This window comes from Maniola hyperantus, chromosome 1, assembly GCF_902806685.2.
Source record: "Maniola hyperantus chromosome 1, iAphHyp1.2, whole genome shotgun sequence".
Taxonomy (NCBI): domain Eukaryota; kingdom Metazoa; phylum Arthropoda; class Insecta; order Lepidoptera; family Nymphalidae; genus Maniola; species Maniola hyperantus.
Genome location: NC_048536.1, coordinates 3,570,451 through 3,582,695, shown reverse-complemented (window position 1 = coordinate 3,582,695; position 12,245 = coordinate 3,570,451).

Genomic DNA, 12,245 nt, shown 5'->3' with positions numbered 1-12,245 from the left:
ACTTGGAAGGGGTATGGCAGCTTTTATTACACCTATAAGGGGTTAATCGCTAAATCGCTTGGCGACACATCTTTGCCGGTAGAGTGGTAACTACCCACGGCCGTAGCTTCCCACCACCAGCGTCCCGATTGTGTAAGAATATGTAACCATTTTATCGCTATCGCAATCGTCAAGAAATTATGCCCTTTGATTGGTTGATTCGCTGTTTACATTTTTTCACAGCCAATCAAAGGGCAGAATTTTTTGACGATTGCGATAGCGATGAAAGGGTCATTCTTACACAATTGGGGGGCTGACCAAAGATAATTTAGAAATAATAAAATCAAAAATTGCCCCTACCGGAAATCGAACCCGGGACCTCCCGTTTATGTAAGACAACTGTGCCAGGGAGGTCATCGAACTATTCATTCATCACTTTTCACTACTGATCGACGGAATTGACTGATGCAGTGCAGATCCGTCCTATAAGATCTAATAATATGGGCGATTACGCAGTGCACTTCCGTCATCCGTGAGAATACCATCGATTATCTACGACATTATGTCATAAGCTCCCATCATCATGATCAACCCATCACCGGCTCACTACAGAGAACGGGTCTCCTCTCAGAGTGAGAAGGGTTTTGGCCATAGTCTACCACGCTGGCCATGTGCGGATTGGTAGACTTCACACACCTTTGAGAACATTATGGAGAACTCTCTGGCATGACGGTTTCCTCACGATGTTTTCCTTCACCGTTAAAGCAAATGATATTTAATCAATTAAAACGCACATAACTCCGAAAAGTTAGAGGTACGTGCCCGGGATCGAACCCCCGACCCCCGATTAGAAGGCGGACGTCCAAACCACTAGGCTATCACAGCTTGTGGATACAAAACAAAAAGGAACGTATTTTCACGGACTCGGATCGGATGAGTGCGTAACCGCCGTTACAGATTAATTTACGTAGCTCTTGAAGATAGCTATTGTGAATTTTTCTCATTGAAAAATAATTCAATGGGATGCTGAAAATATCTGCCTAATCAGACCTGAATTAATGTGCAGAAGATCTCTTTCATGAAACTTATTCTTTGCGATTTGGAAATTTAACTTCCCAAAAGCATCCCATTTACCGGACACGTGCCAATAGTGAATAGAGGGCTACTGCATCTGCGCAGTCTGATACTCGGCTGTTAGCACAGACAACTAAGCCTAATACCTAGTTTGTGGTTGTTAATACTAGTACTGGTAGCTGGTAGGTAGAAGGTACCTGCTTCATTAGCTGTGAGACGGATTCAGAGGATTCTCTGTAAGGACAAATAAATAATTCATCATAATGAACAACCCATTGAGCTAGAGAGGTCGTCATGAGGAAATCTGCATGCCTCACAGTTTTCCATAATGTTCTCCATACCCCGATTGACATCTCGACCTGTCGCGTACTATAGTTATTCTCTCAACAATAGTAGGTACAAGTATTTATTTATGCCCCAGAAATAGCAAACCGAAAAGGGCTTTTATTAAATTACTTATGCATGAAGTTTGGCGACCCTAATTATTGTTGATAGATGGACATTTCGGTGCTCTCATACAATCATACTGTACCTACCTACTTGTAGAAAGCTATGGAGGAAGATAACTTTTTTTAAATAATTTTTGTAGTCCTTGTCAAGTCAAGAGTGAATCGGCATTTTCTAAGCAAGCGCGCTCTATCTGAGGCTGTATCTTCATTTGCCAGCAGGTCTGAACGGCAGTCAAACGCTAGTCTGTATACATTACATACTTATTTGAAAAAACATACAAATTGTAATTGAATTTAGCAATAGTGCTAGTATTAGGGAATTCGTAGAATAGAATAGAATAGATTTTTATTCAAGTAAACTTTTACAAGTGCTTTTGACTCGTCAACTAGTTTAATTGACCACTGGTTCCGAATGCCGTAGGCCGTAGTGTTTAAAGCTTCTATAATTCTTTCAAAACTGCAATTTGATTCCCATCTTTTCTCAAAGCTAGAGTCAGGTATTTCGCATATAGAATAACTCTACACTAAGTGAGATTCACATTTTATTTTCCATTTGTCGGAGTAGTATGTTATGGAGAGGGTAGCTGTGTCGCAGGCGGGCTTTGAAGAGATATGAAGATATTCAAAAGATTAGTAGTGCTTAACCCCGATTTAGCTTTCACATCCGTTTATTTTACTAAAAGTTTTATTATGAACATGTGAATGGTGCGCAGGTAAATAGGTACGCTAAAATGTTGCTTCTGGCATAATACACGTTTCATCATGATTAACCTATAGCTGGCCTGCTACTGAGCACAAGTCTCCTCTCAAAATGAGAAGGGTTTGGCCATAGCCCACCACGCTGGCTAAGTGCGGATTGGCAAACTTCACACACCAATTTGTTCTCAAAGCAGAACATTATGGAAAACTCTGAGGCATGCAGATTTCCTCATGATGTTTTCCTTCTCTGTACCTTTGATTAAAACCGGTTAAACGGATGGGCCGCGAAAAGCTTGCAGATAGACAGACAGACAGACAGTCACACTTTCGCATTTTCAATAGGTATTAGTATGGAAATATGGATACTAAGTTTGGATATAGATTATTGGTAGGTACCTAAATATGTAGACGTTCAGTTCAATTCGCTCGTCAGCAATGGGGTGGCGAGTATTTGCATTGGGGGAGCGGCGTGGTTCATTTCCCGTCGCGCGGCGCCTGCAGCTGATCTCAATAGTTTCAGCTGTGACTACTTAGGCTATTATAATATATTCTGTGGCTATGCGGTGTGCCTGCGGGCTCAACAGATCTAATGGAAAATCCCGGAATTCCCCACGCGGCTCTTATCCAGCAGATAATATGACGCTTTCCTAACATTTCCATATATTTTTAAACGGACTTCAAAAAAAGGAGGTGGTGGTGGATGGTGAAGGAGTAGGATCTATTATAATTTGTAATCAACGCGATTTTCTCGAAAACCAATGAACCAATTTTAATGATTTTTTTCACTAATGAAAGCAACATACAGTACAGAGACAGACTATAGTACGCGACAGCTTGAAATCAGCCTCGCGCCAACCCGTTGCGGGCGAGCACAGGTGACGTGCGGGTGCGCGGGGCGTCCCGTCCCCCGCCTCATACCCCGATTGCCATCTCCACCTGTCCCTAGGCCTACTTTCAAGACAAAGATTTGGAGATCTCGAGTTTCAAAATAAGAAGACACATGTTTAGATATTTAGAAATCAAACGTGCAAAAGTACTTATTAGGCGCATAGGATAATAGTTAATTCTGATCCCGAGAAAACAAAAGATTGCTACATTAGGAATTTCAAAGATAACTTTGCGAGTATTGTAGAAAGCTCCATAGTCCAACGATTTTCAGACTGGAGTTTTCTTACCTATTTAAATAAATTAGGTTGGTCTGTAACAGATACCTACTAGTCTTTTGAAGTAAGATAATTTCACCTTCAAACAATAAAATAAATTGCTTGTATCAACTTATTTCGTACAAAGAAATATTTCTTAACCTAAAATACCTATCTAAGTAAAAAATGTTTTCTGGGAAGATGAAGAATGCTTTGAAAATAAATTATTTCCAAGTTTTTTGAAGCTCTCGGGTATTTTAAGTCTGTAAAGAATTGCAAAGAAATGTAACTGTATAATGCTAAACACACATTAGAACGAACCCGATTTGCAAGCGGCCATATCGATTTTTCACACCTACTGAATTCGCAATTCGAATTCATAACCGAATAGTATGACGTCATGACATGTATTATCACCAATTGAAACATGCGTAGCATGCTTCTGGTTTTTTTTATGCTGCGTAATATTGAACGCAGTTTCAGTTCGTCGAGACCACATCATTGGATGTGGTCTTATTTAATTTAATTATTTTAATCTGATCCACACTACAGCCAGGACAACACTGTTTTTGTTAAGCAGGCATTTATTTTAAAATTTGACATTTTGGTCTCTGGTATAAAAATAGACTATAGACGATTTGTTTCAAAAGTTTCTAGAACCAGTGGTTTTAGCTGTCCGTTTATACTATGTCAGTCAGTTTTACCTTTTCTGTAGTTATTGCATAGCATCAACGTTTTTTCGCGATTCTTGTGATACGTGCGAAACGTGCGGCTTGCCTGTAATATGCGATTAGCATTAGGGATATATTGTTATAGAGGCGGCACGTTTTGTCAAAGATATATGAAGTTCTAGCTAGGCTTTTCATATGTTATTTTCTCATGAACGGTGAACCAGTTGTTAGTTTTTTATCGGCGACAATTTATATAGTTTATAGAAAAGCCTTTCTTTTAGAATCATATAATATTTTTACGCCAAATTAAATAGATATAGGTAGGTATAGCTAGGTAGATACTTACTTTCATCATCATCATGATCAACCCATCGCCGGCTCACTGCAGAACACAGGTCTCCTCTTAGAGTGAGAAGGGTTTTGGCCGTAGTCTACTGTCTACTACGCTGGCCAAGTGAGTATTGGCAGACTTCACAGCTTTGATAACATTATGGAGAACTCTCTCTTACTTTATTGGGTCTTAAACCTAATGAACACTATCCATTTGTGGGTATACATTATATTTAAATGTTCAAATTCGCTCAGCGTGCTATGGAGCGGGCTATGTTAGGTGTCTCTCTGAGGGGCAAAATCCGTAACGAGGAAATTCAGATTGACTGATTATAGCTCAACGAATTAGTCAGCTGAAGTGGCAGTGGGCAGGCCACGTCTGCCGCAGAACCGATGGCCGCTGGGGCAGACGTGTTCTGGAGTGGAGACCGCGTATCAGCAAGCGCAGTGTGGGACGACTTCCAACCCGCTGGACTGACGATAGCGGGAAGTGGGTGGATGATGAAGACAAAAGATCGTGTGTGGTGACTGGTGGCGCGCTCTTGTGAAGGCCTATGGCCAGCAGTGGACGCAAAAAGGCTGATTGATTATATTTAAATGAAGGAAATAAAAATAACTTCTCAGTTTTATTAAGTTTTATTCATATCTTACTTATACAAAAAAACAAAACTGTTTTGCCAATTCATAATTATTGGGCCTTGCAATATGTATGTCAAATATGTTTTGTTGGCGAGTTTTACGAAGGCATATACAACATGGGCAATCAAGAATAACATAATTATGTTAATGTTGTGAAATTTTTACATGTTGCAAATTAAAATAGTGGCATTGTCGAACAAGCTTTTCACGTCGTCGTCCTCCATAGTTGGTCATTATCATCTTCATCACCATAAAACTACTCATACTGTCAATGCGAAAGTGTGTCTGTTGGTTTGTCGTTTGTTCTTCAATCACATCGCAATGGAGCAACGGATCGATTGCGATGTGATTGAAGAACAAACGATGCTTGATGCATGATTTTTGCATGAGTATAGTTATGGCCAGGGGTGATTCGCTAACTCAGTGTCCAATGATGAATGATAGCCACCGAGATAATTTGACATTTATTTTGAATCCATTAAAGGTTTTCTACGAAAAAACATTTTAATATCACTCAAAGAAGCAGCAATGTAAAACCAACTTATGTCAAATGAGCACGGTGGCTATCATTCAGTGTTCGACACTGAGTTAGCGAATCACTCCGCTGGAGAGTGACGTAGGCTTATTTATATCCCGGAAAATCAATGAGCTCCCAATGAATTTTTGAAAACCGAAATCCACGCGGACAAAGTTGCAGGCATCAGCTAGTCAACTATAAGCGATAATTTTACTAACTGGCCCGGCCTCTAGGTATACATTTAGCTGTTTACAAAATGGTTTCAATACTCTAATAAGTAAGTCGCCAACCGATTTGTAGTATAACTTCTAAACTTCAAAGTGGATAATCTAGCAATTGATAGTTTCTAATACGCGATCAATTGCAGCGCTTCGGAACGCCTTAGCAAATCTAATTCAATTCAATTTGGATTAGACAGCACTTACAGCGATGCAAAGCGCTTGATTGCTTCATACGGAGCTAACATACTGGTAATATTTGAATATTGATATTTTTATTTAGCTCTTGGGAATAGCATCTCGTAAATTAGTACAGAGTCGTCGCATATTAAAATTCTTCGGAGGCTTAAGATAGGTAATGAATGTTTGTATGAAATGATGTCATTTTTAAGTTAGATTCATGAAAATTGTTGTAATGGGCTTTTCGGCGAAAATAAAGGAGTACCTACCTATTTCAGGATTTTTGAAAATTTCACCCTGTCAACGACTTTCGAAAATTCCACTCGAGCATAAACGGGATGGGTCAGCTAGCCATTACGTAAAATAGGACAAGCGCGAGCTGAACTCAAAGGGTTCCGTACCAAGAAATGACACTTTTTAATTTTCACGGCGGCTATTTTTAAATTTATAGTGTTTATTGATATAGCGGTAAGAGAAACACACATTCTGTGAAAATTTCAACTCTCTACCTTTTATGGTTCAGGAGATACAGCCCACTGACAGACGGACGGACGGACAAACGGGTGGACAATGGAGGCTTAGTAAGTAATAGGGTTCCGTTGGCTCCCTCGGGTGCGGTATCCTAAAAAGAGTACAGGAAACATTAAACTTAACTATCTGGCCAATTAAGTAGGTACATTTCTTTCATGTTCTTTTGTTCTCGTCACTAGGTACATAATTGCTCTTTTGCAAGTAGATCGTATTTAACCGCATCAAAAGACTACGAGTCCTTATTTCTGTAAGCAACTGAACGGAAGTCTCAACTGCTAATTGCCGCTGGCCGTTGGCCGACAATAAGTACCTACTTCGTTTCTTTTTTTTAGGGCTGTCACAACGAAAATCTCATAGAATAAAAGACTCACTAACTGACTCATCAACGCCCAGCTCAAACTCTGATACCTAAAAAGTTAAAATACATAAGTAGACAAAGCATAAGCCCAGATTTCTCGAAACTCTCACGAGATAGGGAAGTCGCGGGTGGTCTGAATCTGATAAAATGAGAAAAATATCAACTATTCACGAAAACGGAATATGAGTTCATTATTATCAATGGACAGGTTCTTGTAACCGCCTAGGTTACCTCTGTTATGATCCCTATCATATCATGAAGTCAGAAACGAGAAAAAAACTTAATTCTGTTAAAACATTCACAGTTGGTCCTTAATAAGTATAGTTTACATTGATTTAACACAACATATTCCCATGTCCCCAATAGAGGGCTGGTTGGCTGGTTCTTTCGGTACGAGCGCATTCCGAACCAGTGGTAGCTTCTATACACGATTCAAAAGCAGTTGAAAAAATATTTCCGTTTCTATTTTACATTAAAAAATAAATAAACTAAAAGTGATAGACAAGTGAGTGACAACCCTATTCCCAGAGAACATTGGAGACTGCAACTAACTGCAGTGAAACTGGAGTTAACCAAATAAAGTTATTTGATCACAATTCACATCCAAGTTGGGTAGGTGGCTATGTATACTAGTTTAAACATAAACTTTTGCCACATTTACTTTGTGGGGGTTGAGCATTCTCTTTTTGGTTCATTCATTTAATTAATTCAGTTAGTTCACGAATAGGTATTAATTTTTGCCTTATTAAATATGCATGTAGACGAAAAAAAGAGGAGAGGGAGATTCAAAGAAAAGGTGGATGGATTGCGTGAAAGAGAATATGCGTGTAAAAGGAGTGGATAATGTGTTGATGGATGACAGAAGTGAGTGGAAGAAGACATGTTGTGCAAAGAGCGTATAGGATAAGGATACGAAGAAGATTTTACTAACTATCCGACTTCTTTAATTCATTTCGTAATTTTATCCCTAGGAGATAAATTTTCCAGAACGACTTTTATTTAAAAGCTGAAGCCTATAAGTACAACATGTTTCTTAATTCAAAAATGACCTACCTATACTTCCCATACGGACTTTCGTCATTTATTTTATCCTCTTGGAAGATGAATTTACAAAAATCCTTTTGAGTGCTGACCTAAAAAGGATCACCTAAACCCCTGCGGCTGGGGTTTGAACCGCCGACTTTTCGGATTTCAGTCCGCTCCTTTAATCGTTGATCTATCGTGGCTCTTTTATATTACTACTACTACTACTAGCTTTTTAAAATTTCAAACCTATATTTTACCCCCTTGAAGGTTGAATTTTCTAAAATCCTTTCTTAGCGGATTTCTACGTCATAATAGCTATCTGCATGCCAAATTTCAGTCCGATCAATCCAGTAGTTTGAGCTGTGCGTTGATAGAACAGTCAGTCACCTTTAACTTTTAAGTATATATTTAGATACGGTCTTAAAACCATGTTTCCATAACAATAAATTTCAATTAAAGAGCTCCATACATCTCGAAGTAATTATGAACTTCCCTAAAACCTTACTTTTCATTACAGCTCGATATTAACTTTGAGACGAATAATTGCAAGTTTCACAAGCTTTATGACCCACTCTAAAAGAGCATGACAGTTTTCAGGGCGAAAGTTAAGTTTAATTTGAGCAAGTAATTGAAGAGATGTGTTTATGAGCCAACTGAGTAATTCGGTCTTTTGCGGACTGACTTATTTTTTAATACGCGACAGAGCGAATTTTTTCTCCTTACTATGATACGGAAAAAATGACTTATTATGTTCGAGGAAATAATGTGATATTCTAGGAAAACACTTTTAATATAGCATGTTATACTACTAATATGTTATATATTACCTATATCTACATTTAAATTGAAGTTTAAGAGATAAAATGCTCAAATAATAATAATTATTGATTAGTTACTACCCTTTAGCTATCTATCATGTATGCGAAGAACCTATTTATTGTGAAAAATGCAATATTAAAAGAAAAATCTGTGATAATATTATACTTAGATATACAAAATAACATAATTTTTTTGAAATAATATTCTAATAGAAATACATATCATCATCATCATCATCAACCAATAGACGTCCACTGCTGGACATAGGTCTCTACTCTCTTGTAGGGACTTCCACACGCCACGGTCTTGCGCCGCCTGGATCCAGCGGCTCCCTGCGACTCGTCTGATGTCGTCCGTCCGTGAAATACATGTAAAGATTTTTATTCAGATAAAATTTTACAAGTGCTGTTGAATGGTCAAAATGAATCTACCATTGCACTTCACTGCACTGCACTGGTTCGTAATGCCCTTCCTCCCGAGAAGAACCAGCAAGAAACTCGGTGGTTGCCCTTTCCAACGGGATCTTTAAAAATCTTAACCCACGCGGACGAAGTCGCGGGTAAAATTTAATTTAATTTATTTAATAAATAATGGAGAGGCAGGAGTTCTCATTAAATAAACTTTATGCGTTTCGTGTAGGGATAGATCTAACTTGTACAAAACAAGGAAAAGTAATTAAAACATTACCCGCACCTAACAAGAAAACTCTTATATAAAGTTTCATCTTTGATGTGGAATGTAATCAAAGTTTACATAAGCCGGAAGCTTATAATGTGATCACTTTAGATGAATAAGTTTTACCGACCTCTTAATCGTCATCATCATCAGCTAAAGAGCGCCACCACACCCGGTCTTCAGCCTTCCTCATCCAATCACTTCCCGCCAGCCTCTTTGTATCGTCGGTCCATCGTGCTGGAGGGCGTCCCACACTACGCTTGCTTATACACGGTCTCCACTCAAGGACTTGCCGGCTCCAACGGCCATCGCCTCTACGACAAGCATGCCCTCTTCAACTTGCTTAGGCTGACCTTAGTTCTCTTGCGGAGTGCGGATCTCCTCATTTCGGATTTATTATTAACTAGCTTATGCTCGCGACTTCGTCCGCGTGGACTACACAAATTTCAAACCCCTATTTTACCCCATTAGAGGTTGAATTTTCAAAAATCCTTTCTTAGCGGATGCCTACGTCATAATCTGCTATCTGAAGGCCAAATTTCAGCCCGATCAGTCCAGTAGTTTGAGCTGTGCGTTGATATATCAGTCAGTCAGTCAGTAACCTTTTGCTTTTATATATTTAGAAGTTGTGAAACTTTAATTCCTTCATGCTACAATTACTGAATCGCTTTGTCTGAATAAAGATAGCTTATACCTACCCTGAATGGGAATACATAGGTTAAATTTTATCCCGGAAAATCAAATAGTCCTTATGAGATTTTTCTGCGGGATCTAAATCTACGTGGACGAAATCGCAGGCGTCATCTAGTACTTAATGCGTCCCAAAAGCGGTGTTGAGACACATTTCGGATGCTCAAAAATCAAGTTTTGAGCTCAAAAACTACAACTTTGTTTACTTATTTTTTAATATTATAAAAATTAAAGATACTTTGAGTAAATTACGATAGCAAAAACACGATTGGCACAATTTGGCTCGGTACAAAAAAATCGCAAAATTTCCCCAAATTACGCATTTTTTACACAGGTGTGTAAAAAATGCGGTGGTTTTTTTTTGTGGTTGGTTGAAAGAAATAAAAGTTATTGAAAATAATCTTAATATTTCCTTGTAAGGTACTTGCTCAAATTGAAATTAACTTATGAAGTGGATAGTACATAACATGTTCTGTAATGAGATTTATTGATATAAAATGTTAGTTGATAAAGTTATAAATTAATCAATTACAAGATGAAACCTTCATCCATCTTTAGCGTGGTTTATTAATTCTAAACGGAACATGAGTTTAATTTGAGCAAGTAAATTAAGGCGGGCGTTTCTAAGTAACCAGGGTAATTGGATTTTTGTAGGCATACCTACTGATCTTTAATTTAGCTGAAACACAATATGCCTAAAATAGACTTCCTCAGAATTTGTAAGGAACTAGATGATGCCCGCGACTTCGTCCGCGTGGATTTAGGATTTTAAAAATCCCGTGGGAACTCTTTGATTTTCCGGAATAAAAACTAGCCTATGTCTTTCCCCTGGATGCAAGCTATCTCTGTACCAAATTTCGGCAGAATCGGTTAAACGGATGGGCCGTGAAAAGGTAGCAGACAGACAGACAGACAGATGGACAGACAGACAGACAGACACACTTTCACATTATAATATTAGTATGGATTTATACTGAGTTTGATTTTGACGCTACAATACAAGCCGGAAGCCTTGTGAAATAATAACATTTTCAGTTTTCTTATTTAGTTTTTAGGGTTCCGTATCTCCAGAAAAAAGGAATCATATAAGGGTTTTCCCGATACAAAAACCCTCTAAAAAGTAACAATATTATGTATAGGCCCTTTAAGTTTAATTTAGTTTAAGTTTTAATATAAGCAGTACATAATATTTTGATCCAAACGTTGCCGCGTCGGATGACTCTGAGGATGAGATCTATAGAGCGCACTCTGACTTAGCTTAGACTTAAGACAGAGTTAAAACGAGACAGAGCTATATGTCTCACATAAATCTGTCTCGTTGTAACTCAATCTTAGGTCTGAGCAAAGTTAAAGTGCGCTCTATAGATCTCAGCCTCAAGGAGTGGACTGAAAACCGAAAGGTCGACGGTTCAAACCCCGCCCGTTGCACTATTGTCGTACCTACTCCTAGCACAAGCTTGACGCTTAGTTGGAGAGGAAAGGGGAATATTAGTCATTTAACATGGGTTATATTCTTTTTTTTTTTAAATCTTATAGCACGCCTCTATTTCCGTCCGAGGTTAAAAACAGGGTCAAGTGCGAGTGAGGCTCGTGCAACGAGGGTTCCGTACTACAGTCGTATTTTTTCGACATTTTGCATGATAATACAAAAACTATGATGCATAAAAATAAATAAAAATCTGTTTTATAATGCACGGGTGAAGACCTTCCATAATATGATACCCCACTTGATATAGTTATCTTACTTTGAAAATTGAAAATACTAATTATTATTTCACGACCACAATTTAATTTTTTTTGTGTGATGTAACCACAAATGGGGTTATTCAAGGGGCGGACCACCAAATTCCTAAAAGGCCGGCGGTTCCTCTGGTGCTGCAAATGTTCCTGGGCGGCGGTAATCACTTAACATCAGGTGACCCGCCTGCTCATTTGCTCGCTTTTTCTTATTAAAAAATCACGGTTTTCAGATTTTCCTCGATTGTCTGTCATAAGACCAACCTACCTGCTACATTTCACGATTCTATAGGTCAACGGGAAGTACCCTGTAGGTTTCTTGACAGACAGCAAAGTGATCCTATAAGGGTTCCGTTTTTCCTTTTGAGGTACGGAACCCTAATAACGAACACAAACATAGTCATAACAAAAGGCTCTGTAGTCTGTACCATACATGTACGGTGTCTCTTTGATTCAGTTTCTTACAGGCTTAAAAGAGGCTTACACTGCGTATAAGAAAACTTCAAGGATC